This window comes from Gavialis gangeticus, unplaced genomic scaffold (genome assembly GCF_001723915.1).
Source record: "Gavialis gangeticus isolate Ggan-Ray unplaced genomic scaffold, GavGan_comp1, whole genome shotgun sequence".
Classification (NCBI taxonomy): Eukaryota; Metazoa; Chordata; order Crocodylia; family Gavialidae; genus Gavialis; species Gavialis gangeticus.
This window is the reverse complement of record NW_017729025.1, coordinates 93,155-114,906: the sequence shown is the minus strand read 5'-3', so window position 1 is coordinate 114,906 and position 21,752 is coordinate 93,155. Positions and strand designations below refer to the sequence as shown.

At 48.7% G+C, this 21,752-nt stretch overlaps 1 long non-coding RNA gene across 1 annotated transcript in view; it reads left to right on the top strand.

The window, feature by feature from the left end:
• Positions 1-13,630: 13,630 nt before the first annotated feature.
• The window catches only part of LOC109299414, a 19,919-nt gene continuing 11,797 nt past the window's right edge, over positions 13,631-21,752 (top strand). Inside the window, exons 1-2 of the long non-coding RNA XR_002097823.1 lie at positions 13,631-13,644; positions 17,183-17,186. This is a non-coding gene — a long non-coding RNA (uncharacterized LOC109299414). The remainder of the gene's footprint in view (positions 13,645-17,182; positions 17,187-21,752) is intronic.

Genomic DNA, 21,752 nt, shown 5'->3' with positions numbered 1-21,752 from the left:
ACACCCTGGGGTGGAGATCATCCGGACCCGCTGACTTGAATGCGTCCAGCCCCTCCAGAAGCTCTCTAACCCGGTCCTCCCCAACCTGAGGTCGGAAGGCAATCCCCTCGAGTCCGGCTTCTATCACAGCAGGGAAGTCCCGGTCCCTGCACAAGAAAACGGAGGTGAAGAATTGGTTAAAGAGGTCCGCTTTCTCCTCTGACGCAACCACCAAATTGCCCAGCGTGTCCTGCAGGGGTCCCACATTACCCTATGTAGCAATGCCCTATGTAGCATTACCATGTAGCAATGCCCTACATGTATGGGTCAAACTGGTGCCGACCCACCATACAAACGAAATGGTGCATTACAGCCTGAACTCCACTCACTACTTTTCAAACAGAAGCAACTTGGATGCAACCTTGTGAAAACAGAAGCAACAGCTCCAAAGTACGAGCTTTCACATTGTAATTATAATTGTGCAGTTTTAATTGTATTGTAATTCATTATAATTCAATTAATATAATAAGCAATAGAAAATGCCATGCATTCATTATACTACAATTCATACTAGAATTGGATTTCCCAAGCCCAATATTTTGTGGGCTTTGTCTGAGAGCTGTAGGAATCATTCACTTTTCTATTGCCTTATTTATGCAGAGTCTGCAAAATGAAATCAGAAAACTAGCACTGATTTACTCCTGTCAGACATTTAGTATCTGAGTAAAATATCTTGCAATCAATATAGGCTTTACAGAGGCCTAATCTTTTCCTAGTTGCTCTATTCATTTGTAAACATGTAATAAATTAAATGACACAAGAGCAGATGAGCCTTTATTAGGGCTGCCTGTGTGTTTGCCTGTGGCCTCATTTATGCAGGCGTGTCATAAAACATAAGTAGGTTTTCCAGTTTTCATTTGCTAAAGTTTCATTTAATGTCAACAGGTACTAGTGGCTATGTGCATCTCTCTTCTACAGGAATAGTGTTTGCTACTTCTGTCTAACTGCTTCGTTTACAAAGCAAAATAAAGATAGTCGTCTGAAATAGTGCAACTTCCCAGCAAGGTAGGAAATGCTACAGACTGCTCTGAAAACACTGGGATTGAGAAATTCCAAAGAGAAAAATCAAGGAATAGCAAGGTGATAAATTATTTTTATCACAACACAGAGAGACTGGGCTAGGTAAAATACTTGTAATAAAACAAGTACAACAGAAGCTGAAATGGAAATTTATTTTGCAGGAGCCAAGAATCGTAAATGATTTATTTGCACTTATTTTAATTTATTTTGGGGCTGAGCACGATTCATCTCGAGTCATCAAAAATTAATAGGCCATGTAGAAAGGAGTTTTAATGAATTCAAACTCCCCTCCACGGAGCCTGGGACTTAACTATCTGGTTGCTCCATGCCACTGTCTTGACCGCATCTCCCAACACCCGCCTTGTTCTGCAACCACCATCAGCTGCAGCGAATGCCCCCGAGTCAAACGGCGAGTCCTCGTGACGGCGGTGCAGAGAGACTACTGAAGCGGCAATAGCGATGGGCAAGCCGGCCAAGGCTGGGCTGAGCCCCTCAATGGATGGCAGCGAGCAGAGCCTGGAATTCAGTCCTGGAGCGACTCGGGGTGGAGCGCCTCGACAGATGCAATCACCAACTCCACCTCTTCAGCCAACGAGCCAGCCCCCCACGTTCTGGCATCGGCACCCTGCTCCCCAAACACTGATCTTGGGGGGTTTTCTGCTGACCCGTGGTGCGCACAAGGGGCGTAGGAGAGGAGGGCAGGAGAGTATAGGACCATCCAATGGCAGCAAAGGGCAGCATGGATTTACAAGTAGCGCTTAAGTCCCCAGGCTGTTTACAAGGGATGCGACAGGGATGCGACCCACCCCCCTGGCAGCAAGTCCCCAGGAAAACCTGTGCAGCTGCCAGCGGACTTCCCTGCCACGCGCAGGCTCTCCCTGGAGGGAACGGCTGCAATTGCTCATGGCTTAAAGGCTGCACAGAGCAGGAGGTCACAGGCAACAGTGGACCAGGGAACATCACAACGGCTCAACATCTCCCTGCAGGCACACCTCTCGACTGGCCAACACGGAGAAGCTTGGACCACCTGCAAACAGGGGCTGGCGAGACTGAAGTGAGCGTGCAGGTGCAGGGCGACTCCGACCATGCAAACATCTTGTGCGAACATGGAAGGCGCTGGACCTATCGGCCTGCCTACATACCACACATCAATGAGGACCTTGCTAAGGCTACAAGTAGATAAAGCTATAGGTTGAGCTAAGATGCCCATTTTAGGATGCAAATCTGAACAGGATGAGAGGACATGAGAAGAAGAAGAAAACTAAGAAAAAACAGGGAACTATGAGTGGAGGGAGCTGGTGGAGCAGGATGGGAATTGGAAGAGCCAGGACCAGTGCTCCCTCCCTGGCTGTGGGCTGCTTCCTGGGGGAGGAAGGCACCAGGCTGTGGTACTGTGCACCTGCCACCATTTAAATTAAGCCCTTTCCCTCCCATAGGTTTCCCCAGCACAGCCACCGAAGTAGCCTGAAGTCACTCAATCACACGCCACCAGCACCACGGGACTTATCCAGGCTCCTATATAGTAGGCCTTTCCTGCCACCCAGGACCAGGTACTACTACCCACCCCACCCCAGAGGAACACTCCTTCCTTTGGGGGCATCCTTACAGAACTGAGTGCAGCTCTTGCCTCCCTCTTTAGACACTTATTCACATGAAGGGTCACAACACAGGCATGAAAGAGATGGAGGAGGAATCCTGCTTTGTTTGCACTGGAATAAATGACAGAATGAAAATTAGGCCCCTGTGAAAATGCCTCTGAGGTCTGAATTCCCTTGATTTGGATGCATCTGGTGTGGTTTTCCTTGCTGGCAGCATCCTAAAGGTATGCCCCCTGAGCCCCAGGACCTGCCCCACAACTGTCCTTCTCCCAGAGCCCTAGCATGAGCTTTCCTCGGTGCCAGCTGCACATCCCCAGTTCAGCTCTCTCCAGCTCTGAACTACCTCAACAGTGACACCAGCCGTGGGTGAAGATCAGTTCAAACGCAGCTGTGAGTTTAGACTGCCTTGAGGTGAGATCTATCCAACGAGACAGTGCTCACATAGTGACCACCATGCCTCCAGCTACCGGTGCAGGCAGCTTTTCAAACCTAACACCAAGCTGACACTGAATCTAGTTGAGACCCAGCTCTGACTGCCCACAACTTTGAAATGACCAGACCGATTTCCTTCAAACATGTCTTCCACCTTCTTGTGAAATGAGACGTACAAGATGGGACAATATTAAACTAAACCTGGTTCAGCTGCTTCGGAGTTAGAAATGAACAGCATTTCTGACCAGGGAATACAGGGAGAGGGTGCACTTCTCTCTTCCCAGGTGGGAAGGGACCACCTGTGTGACCTTATTCACTGCACAGACCACAAAACCAAACCCTGTAACATTGCCCTGAAGCCCATAACTTCCAGGTGACGTACAGACCATCCAAGCATCATTTAGGAAGGGTTTGAGCACTGAGGAATGCAGCCTGTCCCTTGGTCATTTATTCAGTGACCTATTACCATCAAGGTCAATATTGGCACCTTACTTCTAGTCTGAATCTGCCTAGTTTCAGCTTCCAACTATTGGAGCTTAATTTTGCCTTTTTCTGCTACATTAAGTGACGGTCGAATATCAGAGAGTTTCCCTGCGTGGGCAATAGCAGGCCATGGCCAAGTAAACCAGCTTCTCTTGGATAAGCTAGATTGAGATCCCCACGTCTCTCAATAGAGGGCAAGTCTTTCAGGCCCCACATTATTCTCCTTGCCAGCCTCCTTTCTGAAGTGTGGACACAAGTCAGTGTGGCCGGGCTTTGCAAGGTCTGTGCTTTGTTTGCAGTTTGCTGTAGGCAGTGAGCAGCATAGAAGCCTTCCAGATGGGGTTGTGAGGAAGCCTTCCTGAGCTTAGCCACGGGGGCCAAGTATAGACAGTCAAAGCCCAAGGCTGAATTGATTCAATCTTTGCAGGTTAGTCTAAACCACAGAGATTAAACTAATAAGCAACTGACCAAACATTCACTTTTGATTCCAGAAATGCAGCCACATGACATGCCTGCAGTGGCCAAGACCAGAAGCCAGGGGGCGCTACAGCACACCTCCCTGCTGGGTTTGAGCAGACAGCTTGGGCCAAGGCCAGCTTGCCTTCTCTACTGGGGGGGGAGGCTTATGGGCCATTTGCAAAGCATCCTGGGATGCTGGGGGACTGTAAGTTCACTTGAACCTGGAGGGGATCTGGGACACAAGTTCAATAAACCAATTTAACCTAAATCAGTTAAGTCTGATACTACATCCATCCAGTTTACTGTAAACCAGTTTTGGCCACTTTGCAAGCAGTTCCTGTGCACTGAACTTCTGTTGTGTTGCAGCTTTGAACCGGTTTCCAATTGCGTATACCTGTTTATGTGTAATTTTTGTTCCTAGCAGTTTTTGCCCATGTCAGCCCTGCCCCCTGTTTCTCAATGGTAGTTTCAAAAGCAAAGCGGCCAGTGACAAGGGGAGCCAAGCAAGCACTGGAGCCACTGATACGAGGTGAGGTGAGAAAACAGACATTTACTTGAGAGCTCCTGGGGAGATGGATCTTGTTGCTCCTGCTGTTGCCCCCTCCCCTCCTTCTCTCCAAAGACAGGAAAAGACTAAGAGGTGAGGATGGTGGCTAGGGCAGCTGCAGGGACCTGAAGAACTGCAGAGATCATGAGGCTGACTGGATGCAGAGGCTGCAAGATGTTCACTTTCTTGGAGTGGTGCTATTTATGCCTCAAGTGCTGCCTGATATAACTTGCTGAAGAGAAGCTGGGAGGGAGGGATGGAGATGCAGCTAGCAGGGCTGGGGGAGCCCAGAGTGCGGTCTGAAGACATGCTGGAGGAAAAGAGGCTGTTGCATTTGCAGACACTGGCTGAACAAATGGGCCATTTATGACCATGAGAAGGCAGAGGAAGGGAGTAGCTAGTGTGGGGGGAACAGAGGAGAAAACATGTTTGCTGCATTAGGGAAAGAAGAGAAGAAAGAGAAAGAAGATGTGGTGGGTAAGGACGAGAACAGCCAGAGGAAGGAGGGCAGTGGAGAGACAAACAGCCCGGAGCCCAAGTAGTAAGATTCATGCATGTAAGATGCTGAGAGAGAGAGGAAGGCAAGGGGATTTGCAGAGAAGGCAGCACAGAGAGGAAAGGACCCGATAACAACTTCAAGAGAAGAAACAAGGGAAGAAGTCTGGGAGGCAGTGACTTTAAATCCTAGTAAGTAAATGAGCACAGAGCAATGCATAACTTACTAGCAGAAAGTAGGCGGGATGTACCGCAAGGAGGAAGGAAGTGCTAATACTGAGGGGGACAGCAGGCAGGTTGGTCGTAGAGACAGTGAAAGGCTCACACCTAGTCTGCCTACGGAGCCAAGCGTGATCAACAAGAAACAACTGGAAGGCTTTGGCAACACTGGAGAAAGCCCAGCTTTGGGTGTAGGGTACACAACTGGATGCGACAGGGCTAACCAAAATATGCTAGAAGAGCAGGCCGGGCTGGGACATGGTTCTGGAGGACACGTGCTTCTGGGAATTAGGAAGTAAAGATAAAGGTGGTCAGGCAACAGCGCAGGTCAATGGTGCAATGGACAGCAAAGAAATAGGAGAAGAGCACACAGAGAAAGCAGAACCACTCTGGGTCAAAGTCACTTTGGAGAGAGATGGTATAATGAGGGTCTAACTGGGCTGGTGATGGGATTTTCTTTAGATTTGGTTTGGATTTGGATACAGACAGAGATCTCTGGGATCTCCTTAGAGAGAGAAATGCCATCTAGCATGCATCACTGCGGGAAACTCTCTTCCCAGATATAAACGGAGAACAGTAGTTTTTCACAATGGTAAGGGCCAGACGAACCTTGGATGCGACTGACAGCAGATGTCTTTATCAGCCACTGAATCCACAAAAGGCAATTCTATTTTAATACCTAGGACACGGAGAAGAGCTGCTCATAGAAAATAGCCTTGGTTAGAATGATCATGAGTTGATTCTCAGTTTAAATTAATAGAGATAAAAATAGATTTATAACAACATTTTTCGGTTTCAAAAGGGCAAGCATTTTAGACTATGAGAGCCTATTATGGAAGTCAATTAAAGAGACCCATGCCTCCTCCACATTCAAATCCTTCAGGCTCAGTCTAAAATAAAGGTACTAAAACTGCCTAGACCTTGTATCCCAGCATAGGGGAAACACATGTAAAGGCTCCAGACTTTAATGGATGATTAACTACCTCAAGAAAGAGAATAGAAATAACAAAGGAAGCTATGAGGAACGTCTACATGGGCTGACTCGAGAGGGAGGAAAAAAGGGGGGGGGGGCAGGAGAAAACATGCTCTAGATGTGCATTGGGATAGGGCAGGGATTACAAATAATCTAGATTTAGCCTAAATCCTTAGCAAATACTTTGCCTCAGGTTTGAGTATGGCCACGGGGCAATGGAAGGATGCCTAATGGAAATATAGATACAAAAAAGGAAGGCAAACAGCCAAGCTGGTAACAAGAGTCAGAATACTCAAGTTAGGGATGCTGGGATAGTCTCCGTGCCTAACTTCTGAAAGTTGTGGTAAAGACGTCTGGCAGCAGGTGTTTTCCACAAACCCTATCGAGTGGAGTGGCACGGTATCATGGAGAAAGCCAACACAATACTTCTGTTGAAGAAGTGGGGGAAAGTTACCTAAGCAACTCTTCACTCATTAGGTGATCTCAACAGCGTATCAAGCTGTGGAGCAAATTTTGAAGGAAGGACTCATTGAAGATGAGGACGGGAATGAAACCTGGGATGAAATGAAACACGGGCTTTCAAGGGCAGACTGTGCAGATAAATTCCTTTGATAAGACTGATTTAACGGGGGTAGAGTTCATCTCTATAGACTTCTATATACTCTTTGACATGGAGCATAACAGGAGCAGCTGCCGAGGGCACCCAAGACACCACTTCGTGGCCGAACTACCTGCCCCGATCAGCTCCTGAGAGCAACTGCCTTGCTATCTCACCTGCCATGCCAGGATGTACGCTGTATTTCAGCTTGGGAGGCAGTTCCCTGCAGTCCCCGAGTGTGCTCACTGCATCCCCGCTCGACCTAGCTTTGCCTACTTGGCAGGCCCCAGCCCTGCTTGTGGCAACAGACCCAAAATCCACTACCAGTCTCTGCCGCACAAGTGACTCACTAACAGATTGAGCCGTACTTACCCTATCTGTGCCCTCAGGCACTAACTCACCTTAGAGCATTAATCATGGCCTCCAGGCTTCCCCATAACCATGCCTATACCTCTCAGATCTTACTTTCAATTCTTTCATCAGCCTGCCAGACCCCTGCTCCTGTCTTAGCTGCAGCCCCTCTAAGGTTTCAGCCCCCATGCTGAGGCCCTGGATCCCCTTGGCCTCAGATGGACCCTAACACATCCCAGGCTCTGGCAGGGCTCAAGCCTGGTGTGCTCCTTCCAGCATCCCTAAAACCACAACCCAGTCCTCTGGTTAAACTAAAACAGAAATGCCAGCAAACCATTGCAAATTCAGACAAAACTCCCTCCAGGTCACCATATGTCTGCAGTAGCCACCTCCCCGCTCACTGGCTCTCTCAGCCCCTTGGGTACCAGTCCAGGCCCACGACAGCCTGGGCTCTCACTGCACAGTTCAGAGTCACACAAGTCCCCTGCCTCAGGCACCCAGGTGTATATTCCCTCGGCTCCTTTCTCCTCCGGTCAGGGGTTCCCTTGACCAGCCGCAGGTGCCCCCTCCCTGTCTAGGGACAGACATTACACATAAACCGGTTTAAGTGATCAGAAACCTGTAACAGAACAGATGTTCAGTGAATATAAAATGGCTGAAGTTGGTTTGAGATAAACTTGGTCGAATGTAGTATCAGACTTAACTGATTTGGCTCACACCGGTTTATGCAATGCCTGTCCCAGACCCCTTGCCGGTTTAAGTTAAACCGAGCTCCTCCAGCATCCCAGTATGCTCCCTGGGATAGGTGGATCTCTCTGCTCCATAGCAGGGCTGGTCCCTCCCCTCTGCTCCCTGGCTGGAGATCAGCACAGACTTGCAGGCACAGCAGCATCTGCTGGCTTCCCCATGCCTCCCTCCCCCACCCCTCACTACTTAAGCAGAGATCCCTTCCTGCTCTCTGCCACAGCAAGGACCATAGCCAGCCTGTGTTATGCTAGCTAATGCTGAGAGGTGTCTGTATGTGTGTGTGTCTCTCCAATTTCACTGGGATAGGCAAACAGAACAGTGACTGTTTAGGACTTCTGGAGCTAATCAACAGGTCAGCTGGTAATCTGTTTAAGAAGTTTGAAGTAATGTGGAGAGAGGCTATCATTTTGCTAATTGGGTGATAAAGACTGTTATTAGCCCTCCTGGCTGGCTTGCTCACCTGTCAGTTTCCTGCAGACAGTATGATGAAGCAGGGAGGGAGACTGAGGCAAGGGTGGGGTGTCCAGTGCATGCAGCTCTTGATGATACAGAGCTTTTCAGAGTGTTAGCCCAGGACTGGGGGCTGGCAATACTGCCACCCCCTGAGAAGCCAGCAGGAAAAAGCCTGGGATTGTGCAGGCAAACATCCCTAATGAGAAAGTCCAGCTGGGGCTTGGCCACGCCCCCCTCAGCTCAGCACTATTCAAGGGAAGGGAGGGCTGCTCTAGCACTCCCTGGCTTCTATCCTGAGTCACTGCAGACATAGGCCTGAATCTTCTGAGTTCAGAGAAAATGTCCGTCCAGTTTCACATCAGTTCAGCCTAATCAGGTTAGACTAACCTGCTAAGATTAAATCAATTCAGGCTCAGGCTTTTTGAATGTCTGTCCCTAGCTCCTATGTTGAATGAGCAGCTTAGTGCTGTGCTCCTGGCTGAGCTCCAGTTGTTTCCCGCCTACCTACCTGGAGCTCTGCCCCACTGGTCCATTGCTCTGGTTGAACGGTTATAATCAAGGTTGAACGGTTATAAACTCCAGCAAGACAGTTTCAGGCTGGGCATAAGGAAGAATTTCTTTACTGTCCGAGCCCCCAAGGTCTGGAATAGCCTACCATCGGAGGTGGTTTAAGCACCCACACTGAACGCCTTCAAGAGAAATGTGGATGCTTATCTTGCTGGGATCCTATGACCCCAGCTGACTTCCTGCCCTTTGGGCAGGGGGCTGGACCTGATGATCTTCCAAGGTCCCTTCCAGCCCTAGAGTCTATGAAATCTGCACCCAGCTTCCAGGTAGTTACTTGCAGCCCTTTAAGCTACCTGTCTGTTCTCCTGCAGCTGGCCCAGGTTCAGTTGCCTGCCTCTGGACCCGATCTCTTATACGCCCCACCTTAAAGCAACAAGATCCTCTGGCTCCCTGTTACAGATGCAACATACGCATTTTTTGGAGAAGATAGAAAAAGTTCCAAGAATTGTAAAGGAGGTAAAGACCTGGCTGCAGAAGAGATGACAACGGGTTACACGATGGAAGGAGGACTACCAGGCTGGAAGGAGGTGACTAGTTAAGCCTCTCAAGGATTGGCCCTGGGATCAATCTTACTTAATAATTTCATTCCTGTCCTTGACACAAACACGTCAGACCACTCTACTGATGTTTTCTGAAATCACCAAGCTGGGAAGCATCATCAATACAGCGGAGGACTGAAACATCATACATGAGGAGCTGGGAAAGCCTGAGGACTGGGGTAATAGAAATGGGACAACCTGTAAAAAGCCATTTACTTAGGGATGAATGGGAAGAACTTGCGCTATAGGCTGGGACTTCACTGGGTAGAAGAAACAACTGAGGCGGAAAGAGAAACGGTGTCACAGGGTGGCTGAGAACTGCCAGTGCGATGTGGCTGCAGAAACACTTTTTGATGATTGTGTTTCACTGGATGCAAGGCTGGAAGGGGCCCCAGGTGGTCACTTAATCCAACCCCTTGCTCAAAGCAGGGTCATCCCCATTTGAATGATCCCAGCTAAGTCCTTCTCTAACCTATGCCTAAAATTACACAGTCAACCCTTTTGCACAACTACAAGGTCCACTGCCCAGAAAACATCAAAAACACCCTTATCTGGCCCAACTAAAGCAGGGGGCAAGATATTTGGTGTCCTGCCACTGCAGCAGTGGTTAAAATGCACTTGAGAAATTCAAGGGAAAGGGCCATGCCTCCTGGGACAGGGGAAGGCAAAACAAAACAAACAAACAAAGAAAACTAAAATAAAATAAAAACCAAAACCAAACCAAAAAACAAGCCTAAAACAACCCCCCATTTCATACTGTTCTGGTGTGTGGTAAAATTCCTCCTGACTGCAAACGTGGTGATCAGTCTGACCCTGAGCTTGGAGCCTGAGTTTCAGTCCGAGAAGCAGCACTGGCACAGCCCAGGCAAAAAACTCCAGCCTTGGCTGCAACCAACACACAATGCTTTTGAGGAAGGCAATCATCATCATCGTATATTAATGTATTAAAATATGAGTGCATCATATTAATAGCACGATTTAATAAATCATTATCATTAAAATATTATAATGATATTCCTATTTCCATTTAAATATTTTTATTACTACAATATCATTATATAGTATATTGAGATAATATTCGTGTAATATTATGCATTCATATTCTAATATATTTGTATAGTATATTTCTATTTCATTATTATTAATATACTAAAGTATATTGATATTTTAATATATGGCTATTTTAATAATATATCATTATGCAATACGTAATTGTATGCTACATCATATTATTGTTGTTGTTGTTATTACCATCACTATAATAGAAGAAGAGGAGGAGGAAGAAGAGGAAGAGGAGTTAGAAGGAGAACAAAGAGGAGGAGGAGGAAGAATCCCTGATACCTGTAGCAAGAGATACAGTCCTTGGGCAGACCTTTGAGAAAATTATCCAGGAGCACATCTGCGAGGGCTGAGCAGGGGAGGTAATGCTCAGGGACACCCAACACAGGCTCACTGTGGGCAGGTCCAGCCTGACTAACCTGATTTCCTTTTACGGTCAGGTCACAAAGTCCCTGGACGAGGGCATCGAGGTGGATGTCGTCTTCCTGGACTTTAAGAAGGACTTTGATACGGTTCCTCACCACATTCTCTCAAAAATACTAGGAGACTAGAGCACCGATGCCCACAGTCAGATGGGCGGCAAATTGGCCAGATGGTCGCACCCAGAGAGTGGTGGTGGATGGGTCGTTTTTGACCTGGAGGGATGTGGGCAGTGGAGTCCCCCAGGGCTCGGTCCTGGGGCCTGTGCCATTCAACATCTTCACCAGCGATCTGGATGTAGGTGTGGAAAGCTCGCTGTCCAAATTCACCAATGATACCAAGTCGTGGGACGAGGTGGGCATGCTGGAGAGGAGGGACAGAATCCAGCTAGATCTAGACAGGTTGCAGAGATGGGCAGATGAGAAGAGGATGGAGTTCAACACTGACAAGTACAAGGTGCTGCATCTAGGGAGAAGGAACCAGCAACACACCTATAGGCTGGGGAACTCCCTTCTTGTCAACACGGCGGCAGAAAGGGATCTTGGAGTCATTGCTGACTCCAGGACGAACACGAGCCACCAATGTGGGGACGCAGTCAGGAAAGCCAACTACACCTTGTCGTGCATCCACAGATGCATCTCGAGCAGGTCCAGGGAGGTGATCCTCCCCCTCTATGCAGTTCTGGTCAGGCCGCAGCTGGAGTACTGCATCCAGTTCAGGAGGGATATGGCCAACATGGAGAGGGTCCAGAGGAGGCCACTCGCATGGTCAGGGGGCAGCAGGGCAGGCCCTACGAGGAGAGGCGATGGGACCTGAACCTGTTCAGCCTCCACCAGAGAAGGCTGACGGGGGATCTAGTGGCCTGTTACAAACTAGTCAGAGGGGACCAGTGGGAATTGGGGGAGGCTCTGCTCCCTGGGCACCACCTGGGATTACTAGGAATAACGGCCGCACATCGTCAGAGAGCAAGGAGGTTCAGGCTGGACATCAGGAGACATTGCTTTACGGTTAGGGCTGCCGGGCTCTGGACTGGGCTCCCTAGGGAGGTGGTGCTCTCTCCTACCCTGGGGGTCTTCAAGAGGGGGCTGGGGGCAGGGGGTCGCACCTGATGATCTGTTTAGGTCCCTCCCGACCCTAAGCACTATTAAACTAAGATAAGGTAAAAAAAAAGTATTACAAGGAGAGAGAGGGGAGTATCACTGCAATTGTAAAAAGCACTGGTGACCCCTCAGCTGGAACACGTGGTACGGTCCTGGAGAATTAAGGGATTTGAGAAACCATTTTACAAAAAGGCCAAAGATCTTGGCTTGTTTAGCCTACAAAGATGAAGGTGGAGAGGGGGGATGGCCGGCCTCCATTTAAACACATCCAGGCAGCACCAGGGAAAGGATCAGTTCAAGCTGAAGGACAACAGTGGCACCAGAGCAAACAGGTACGAAATTAGAGAAGGTCCCTTGCTCCCAGAGCCACGATGTTCTGGAGCGGCGGGTGAAGTGCCCAGCTAGTCGTGCGAGGGAGCTGGTCAGCGCACGGGGGCACGTGGCACAGCTGCCTGAAAGAACCGGGGACTGGGCTGGATGAGAGGACACTTCCAGCCCCCCATTCCCGCACTCGTGCAACTGGACACAACATCCCCATAACAGCAGAGCCACATCCGGGCACATGAGTACTACTCCTATCCCTTAATTCATTACCAGGCCCCAAAGCGCCTTTCTAGGAGTGTGACCAGCATCTGCCTAATGGGTCCACAGGTGCCAGAGTCATCCTGCTAACTCTTTCAGTTATTAGCACAACACTGGCTTTTTCCAAACTCCTGGATCTTCCCCAGTGTGCCAAGATGTGGTAAAAGTAAAACTAAATGTCAAACCAAACCAAACAAGCATTTGTGGCTCAGGGGGTTCCTTGGCCAATTCTTTTAATACTCTCATGTGCAAGTTACCCGCTCCCACTGGCTGAGGAATGTTTTTCTTCAATCTTTGCTGTTTATCTGCTTTGCTGCCTTGTGATGGACCAGAAGAGTTTCATGGTCACTGTAAGATCCCACCTCTCTGTTTCCAAACTCAGAAGAAAAACAGTCATGGGACACTTGTATTTCACTGCACCTTAATGGGCAATGCTGTGATTCTTGTCCCGTGCTGCACCTAGTCCAGTATTAGGATTTTCTCCATTCCTGAAACTGAGTTCTTTTTAGGCCCTCTAAAAGCTTGTACTTAAAAGACTTCCAATGACTTCAAAGGGCTAAGGATTAGGCCCAAAAGCATCGGAAAGTGGCTGTTAAACTTAGGAAAGTTCATCTCGGGGCTTTCCAAGCATGCACAATCTCAGCCCAACCGGACTTTATTGCAGAGAACTCTACGCAAGAGCAAAAAGGGGAGGCTGTAGCCGAGTGATGCCGTGCACAACCCACCCTTGCACCGACCCATCGGAGTACACAAGCAGCAGACCGGCACTGCAGAAGAGCCGGGCAGTCCGTCTTCGTCTCGTTGTGGCAGCGAAGCAGGGAAAGAAGCTGCTTTATTCTGACAAATCTAAACAAGTATTTGACTAAGCAACTGCATCGTTATTTCATGTGTTAATTGGCTGTTTCTCCATCCTGTATTGCCTCACATTAATAAACCTTGTTGTTTAGGCTACACAGGATAAGAGTCTAGATAAGTGTTTACTGGTCATTAAGCACTGAACTTTAAGCTAATAAATAAAGTATCCAACTGAATATAAGGCCATTTCTTTTAGGAGAACCACATCTTAGCCCTCCAGAAAGGATTACTGGTTAATAGCCTAACCAGAGTATGCACAGAGGGCCTAGAGTAACGACTGCTAGAGACCTTAACCTGATCTATGAATTACAGTGTTAAGCAGTTTCTGCACGTAATTATCGCTGATCATTTTAATTAATCCAGGAAGGGCTTAAGGAAATGTAGTGCATCTTTTTGACTTTTCAAGAAGACAGATCAAACATCTCACCAAGAGAACTGGGGGGAAAAAAGTAAAAATAAATAAAGCAGACTTCCTTTTAACTAAAAAGCATAAAATTATTTAACAGGCTTTTTCTGAATGAAAGAAAAAAAATATTTTTTTCAGAGCTTTTTTTTTCCTAGCACAGCATCATTAATTTAGGAAGTCATTTTTTCCCCTCTTAACTCTCTGTGTATAAAAAAAGATCCTATCAAATCTGCATTGTGAGATCAAGAAAGTTTACAGGTTTTATAAGCTATCTTTTCTACACCAGAGGATTTTATGGGTCTCTCGGTCCCGATGTTCTTAACTCAGCAACGTGAGCGTTTTAGATAGGAGACATACTTAAAGCTTTGGCAAAGAAGAGAAGTTTAGATTTAATTGCTCCATCAAAAATTGATCAAGGATGTTTCAGTTGCAAGGTCTCGGTACGTGAATTCACTACACAACAACCTTATACCGGGATACCAGAAAGCCCCCTGACTCTTTGTACACTCTCTTTGCCAGTATAAAGATGAGCTTTACCCAGGCGTGATATGCTAAAATAACACAGCTTGGATCTGAGATCATTATGGTTATTTCATAACTCAATTACAGCCAAGGCCACAGCCTAGTTTTGTGCGGTGTCATGTAAGTACCGACAACAGCACTTTCTGCCTGGAAGTGTTTTTGCTCCAAGGCCCTTGCTCTGCAAACATCACTCAGGTGTTCAATGTGCACATGTTATCATGCGATCAGGCCCATGCAACCAAAGCTTGGCCTATAGATGTGCTCCTGGATAATTTTCTCAAAGGTCTGCCCAAAGACCAAGGACTGTATCTATATCTTCCCAAGGACTATATCTGTTGCTACAAGTATCAGGGATTCTTCCTCCTCCTCTTCCTCTTCGTTCTCCTTCTAACTCCTCTTCTTCCTCCTCCTCTTCTTCTATTATAGTGATAGTAATAACAACAACAACATGATGTAGCATACAATTACATACTGCATAATGATATTCCTTATGTTTAGATGTCATCGATTCTGGGAGAGGGAACATAGCTACTTGATGCTGACCTTAGCCCTCAATGGGATACCTCACTGGCTAGGGACAGAAGTTACATATAAACCGGTTTAAGTGATCAAAAACTGGTTTAAACCTGTAACAGAACAGAAGTTCAGTAAACATAAACTGGTTTAAAAATGGCTGAAACTGATTTAAGACAGACCTGGTTGAATGTCAGACTTAACAGGTTCAGGTCAATCCGGTTTATGGAACTTCTGTCCCAGACCCCTTCCTTGCTCAAGTTAAATCAGAGTCCCCCAGCATCCCAGCATGCTTTGCAGCCCTGGGCTACGCTGTACTGTCTGCTCAAGTACAGCAGGGCTGGCCTCACCCCTCTGCTCCCTCGCCGGAGCAGGGAGGGCTGGCTAACAAGGGGGTGGGGGTGGGAAACCCAGCTGGCACAGCCTGGTCTCCTGGAGGGGAAGGGACACCCCGCTGGAGTGGCTCTGGCCATGCCCCCCCACCACACAAGTGACCAGTGGTGTGGAAAGCTGGGCAGACCCCGTCTGTGGTCTGGGAGAGAGGGGTGACAGGGGAGTTTATTCTCCCTCCCTCCCTCCTCCACTTCACGCAAGGTGCTGCCGGGCTGACTATGGCCATGCCCCAGCCCCTCCTCCAGGGACAAACCTGGCAAGGGCTGCTTCCCCCTTGCCCCTCCAGGCACACCCTGCCTGGGGTCCCTGCAGGCCAGGGTGGGGGTTTAAACCCCTCCCCAATCATACTCAGCAGCCTGCTGGGACCTAGCCATGCACCCCCACCCCACCCCAAGCTCAGCTGCCCTCCAGCCTTGCAGCTGCTGCAGAAGGGAAGGGAGGGCTGCTCTCATGCCCCCTGTCTTCTGGCCTTGGCCACTGCAGGCATATGCCTACATTTCTGAAACTAAAAGTAAATGTCTGTTCACTTGCAAATCAGGTCAATCTATGCAGGTTAGACTAACCTACAAAGTTTGAATCCATTCAGGCTTGGACATTTTGAATGTCTGTACTTAGCCACTGAGGACCACCATCCCTGGGGTCTGTGCTGGCAGGCTGCGAGACCACCCATCTCTCACCTTATCTGAGCAAGATGCACAACTCTGATCCCTTGCCTTTATATCACCACCGCTGAACTTGGGCTCTGTGTGCATACTCAGTACCCAATGCATCAGCATTCACATGTGCCCAGGCCCAGATCAGCCACAACCTCCAACTAGGGTAGGACTCATTCAGACAAGAGGAGCCCAATGCAGCCAGGGGACCATAAGTCCTTATCCAGGACCGGGCGGGAGCGCCCTTCAAGAAGGCATTTCCCAAGCCACAGGACGAGGGCACACGTCAAGTGAGGGGTATCCGAGCCACAGGGCAAGTTAAAAGATGGCACAAAAATCTTGCTTTGCAGTTTTGCTTTCACCAAGACTTTTGCTATTGCAGAGCCCAGAATATTCCAGTTTCTCACAGATCTGCTGATGTAGGAAGTCTGACAAAATTAATACCCGGAGAACTGCAGGGAAAATGGTGGCAAAGCTGTTATAGACTTCTGTGGTGCAAAGGACTCGGTCCAACTCCTTGTTTGGCAAAACCACTCCGAATTAGGAAGAGTCTTGAAGCTGGGAAACCTGCGCAGTAGAAAATAAATGACTTCCACTGCTCAGCAGACCAGAGGCTCTTTATAAAAACCTTTTCAAAAGGCTGCTTTCTCTTTCAAGCACCTCAGAGTTACTTCAGCTCACCAAGTTGTTCCTTCCCAGTGTTTCTGAAGTAATTTTGTTTGGGAAAGAAACAGCAACAGCCCACCCCCCTCCCCACATACAAACCTCCCCACAGGTTCAGTCCCGGGCCCAGGGGACTCGAAGGATGTTGCTTTGGCTAAACAGAGGAAGGCATGGACCTATTCCACATATCTGGATCGCAATGTGGAAAGTGCTCAGAGACTATCAAATCAGAAAAACAGGGCCAGAAAAGACCTGATGAAGAGGTCATCTAGTCCAGCCACCTGTTCTCAGTGCGGGAACATCCCTGTCCAAGCCATCCCACCGAGGTGCTTACCTGACCAGCACGTGAACATCTACAGCTCCCCAGGTCTCCTGATCTACCACTGAACCCCTCGCGGTTAGAAAATTATTTGTACACGTAGCCTAAATCTCATTTATGGGCAGCAGCAAAACAACCCTGAGAGAAGACAAACGCTCAGTTGAGCTTTCACCCGAGACCAGTCAGGTTCTCTGTTTCCATTCACTCCCCCCTGCCTGTAGCACACTGCAGGACAGTGCAGAGGAAGAGACACATGGGATAGGGAAGACACTTCTTCACCAACTTTTAATCAAATTCCAGAAATAACCACATCTGAAACAACACCAAACACAGGAAACCCAAACACAGCAAAAACACAAGTGATGCCACGCTGCGTCCAACTACTTGCCCATGCAGCCCCGCATCTAACATCGCACCGAGGCAAAGAGCAGACGATAAGGGGATGGGCGGTGAAGCACGGCTTGTCCAGACTGATCTGCCCCTGCCCTCAGGGGCCTGGGAAGTCTGAGTTTGGATGCTGCCACCTTAACCATCATGTTTAACACCCACCAATGGACCAATTCTGCAGGATCATTTTTGAACATGGTTAAATTATCAGCCTTAATTCGGGTGCATAATTCAGGTGCGCAGAGTCTGAGCTTTTTTTTTTTTTTTTTTTAATTCCACTCTGCGGCACGGTCCTGGGGTTGGGAGGAGTATTCAGGCAAAACAAATAGTGCAAAATCCAGAGCTGCACATCTCAGAAGCCCCTATGCAATCCTGACCACGTTTCCTTCCCAAGTCTAGGAGGCCAGGTCCCAGCCGGCACCGCGCACGGGCTGGATTCCCGCTGCCCTTCAACAATGCTTTGCCTGATTAAGACCAGCAGGTTGGAGCTCTGCTCAGGTGTATCACACTCTCCTACGCACGGGCAGCACATCTAGTGCCACTTAAATCTTAATTGATATCTGCATGGCACTCTCTTCCAGTTGCGGTGCTAAGCTCACGAGCATTTGAAATGGCATCTGAGCTCTCCTACACAACACGCTTAGATGAAAGGAGGTGACCAAGGTGCTACCATAATACACATCATATAATCATGACAACAGCGCAATACATGCAACATGCATTAGCGGTATAATATTCAGCCATTAAGTGTCTCCATCTGCCACAGAGAAGGGCACACCAGGTAGAGGGGAGACAACGCTGGAATTCAAGCTGAGCAGAAACCTGTTTATTCGCCTGTTGTTTTCCGTAATCAATACCTCCTGCTTACGGTCTGTGACTCCATATGTCACGACAGTCCATGCATACCTACGTACCAAGACAGCTGAGAAAACAAATGCCCCTCGTTTCCTATGAAACTGCACACAAGGGTGGTTTTAACAGTGTCACCGCCCTTGTTTTAACACACAACCATTTTCTGGGAGCAAAAATGAAAAGGAGAACTCTTTTTAAGCAGATTATGAAATCTGCTCATCATAATAGACATTATTCCTGCTTTCTGTTAACCAACATACATTTCTCACCACTCCAAAAAACTCTTTGGAAACAATACAAATAAAGCCAGAAGCTGTTAAATATTTGTGAAGTCTACAATGCTTTACACCTAGTGACTTCAGCTAGCCGTAGCAAAGCCGGTTATTTACGATCCTTGTTTTTAATGAATGACATGCCCGGTGATTTTAATTTGTTGCACTGGGGATTTTTCAAAGTACTTTTCCCACTCAATACATGTTGGTCTCATTTGGCTGTATTTCAGTGTATATCATTGAAATAAATAGTTGTGTTTTTTTTCATAAGAGGAATAAACATTTGACGCATGCCAGCGCCTGTAGAAAGAGAAAGCCAGACACGCAGCTCTCCTAGACCACCGCGGGCTCGGCAAGTGCTAACATTGCACTGACCCTTCAGGAACCCAATAACCTCCAAAATACCATGGTTGAACATGTATGGCCTTTCCTGTAACTGGACTTGACCTGGGCACCGATCCCCACACCTAGGACATGCCCTTGCTGACCACGACAGGCTGGGAGGGGAAAAAAAGAGGATTGTGAGGGGAAACGAGCAAAAAGGACGGGAAGGGAGAGATGTGCTAGAGCTGCTGTCATGCCCCCTTGTTTGAACAGTCAGGAAATGTGCTCTCGCTGCCAGCACCGCACATAGCGGCATATGGCCAGGACTCAGATTCACTCAGAGATTTCTCATTCTTTACTTACGCTGCTCAGCTATTACTCATATTTGCATGAGAGGAGGGGGGAACAAACACCCAAACCGGGCTGTTTCTCCATGTGAAATATGCACAGCATCCTGTTCATGAATTAAACAGAAATTATTAACTGAACTTCAAAGGTCTGCATTGGGGGTGGGGAGGAATGCCACAGAGAGGATCGCTGCCACTCCGCCGGCTCACAGTTTCGCAGCGTTTAGCTTGGAATAAGAGTGATAATCGGCGTCGCTTTGATTCTTCTTTTTAACGAGGGGAAGAGTGGGAGGAGAATAAACTCTCGCTTGGGCTTTCAAGTAAGGTTTACAGTTGCATGTGCTGGTTGCAAGAGCAAAACTGCCGAGAGTAGCAGCCTGCAAGCCCACATGGAGAAGTTTGGCCCAGCTGGCCAAAAAACATTTTCCAGTCCCCTGGACTTTTTTTTATTTCATTTTGTTTTTATTTGGTTTTGAACCAAATTGAAATCAAAAAGTGTTGACATTTCCAGCGCATTGGGTGCTCCCAAATCTTGCTGCTGTTTGGTGGAGACAATGCTCACATCCATGTCGCAGACAACGGCTGCAGCGAGATGGACGAGAAAGTCACCACAGGGGTTGTGGAGCCAGGGGCAGATTCTCCCAAGGAGTGGGGACCCGCAGCCTCCAGAGACCCCGTCCCAGGACAGACCCCCCAAGCACCCAGGCAGGTCCCAGCAGAGCCTCTCCTGGACTTTGAGGAAGTTTCACACATTTCATAGATGTTAGGGCTGGAAGGGACCTCGGGAGATCACTGGGTACAGCCCCCTGCCCAAAGTTCAATTGAACCAGAGGCATTTTGAACAAACTGTGTGAGGCTCCATGAATAAAACATGTTGGATTCCCCCACCGCCTCCCACCAGCAAAACATGTTTTCTGGTTAAACCGTGTCCAGGCAGCTCTAGCCCTCCGACTGCAGCCTCACTCCTAAGCCAGCCTCAGAGCGGTCCCAGTCCCACAGAGCCCATCCTCAAATGATCTCCACCTTGCTCCACTCAAGATGGGGCAGGTGCTGGGGGAGGTAACCCGGCCTACCTGCAATAACCAAGGGGCCCTGCTTCAGACACCGCCCTGAAGGCCTATTTCTGGCACTCAGCAGAGGAGGAGGAGGTTGCCTAGTGATCACAGGCCACTGGAAGCCACGGCTCAGCCCCCTCGTCTGCCACAGACTCCCTGCACGACCCTGGGAAAGTCACTTGACTCTGCACTTAGTTCTGACCATCCTGCCCTGCCTCCTAGGAGGTGGCGAGGCTAAACGCGTTCAGCAGGAGGAGATGCTCAGATACAGCAGCAGAGATAAGCATGGAGGGGACATGCCAGGCTCTCCTACTTACCCAGCACAACCTTCCCCTTTGCTAATGCTTGGTTAGGTTGTAAAAAAATCAGCACAGACACTACAGGCTTCCTAAAACAAACCTAGCCCTGAACCAGCCAGCCCTGCCCAGAGGAGCCAGCCTAACCTCCGAGACCAGCTCACTGCAAGCGGCGCGCGCCGAGACAGGCCCCTGCTGATATCCAGATTTTGTGCCCATTCATTTTGTCTGCGTATTGGCTTCATTCATCCAGCCTGGGTGACGTCATCGCGATGCCTCATTGGCCAGGGCTGGCTGGCACTCGAAAAATCAGCTTCAAAGGGTAGTGTAGAAGGACGCAGGGGACCCTGCCTGGTCCTCACAGGTCACCGGCGCTGGCAGCGCTAGCAGGACAACTCAGAGCGAGCAGCACTCGAGGCCACCCCCTGCTGCAAGCCCTGCATCCTGGCTATGCACTGCTGGCACCTGCACCCGCAGCAGGTAATAGGCCGGAGAGGGGCACAACTGGGGAGCGAAGCATCCTCAGTCAAGGGTGCAGCAGGCACGTTGCTCTGGAAAGATACGGCTTGCATTTCTAATCCGGCAAACGGAAAGCACTGAGCAGCTTGCAGGGTTGTAGCAATTTATAGATCCCCAGAACTGCGAAGAGTCGCTCTGCAAACAGCACTAGAGATTAGCAAATACTTGTCAAAAAGCAAATACCCACAGGGGTGCTCTTGCTGCCAGGGATCTGACACGCAGACACTGCCAGCCCCCACAGGAGTGCCCAAAAGGGCACAAACTTCAATCAAGAGCCCCTAACTGGAAACATCTTTGCTTTCTGTTGGGACCACGGCAAACCGGTGCCTGTCCCTTGTTACAGAGCCAGGGCAGGGCTTGCAAGGCTGCGGTTTGGCAAGAACAGCATTTGGGCAAGGGGGCAAGAATAAACCGAATCGAGATTGTCCCTCAGCCCTTCTCTTCCCAACATACTGAAAGCTCAAGTCTGCAACTGCTCGCTCATAGCCTCATATCACAGCACTGGAGATGACTGATTCTTTGCGGAGAGTCTAATTCAGGCACCTTCCTTGAATCCTTTTAGCTTTTGTTTTGTTTTTTCTTTGTAACATGCTCACTTTTTCAGCCTGCACGCTCTTCTATTGATCAGTTGAGTCAGGAGAGGAAAGAAATCCCTGGATGTTTCCTTGAAAAAAAAATACCTCACCTTCTAGATA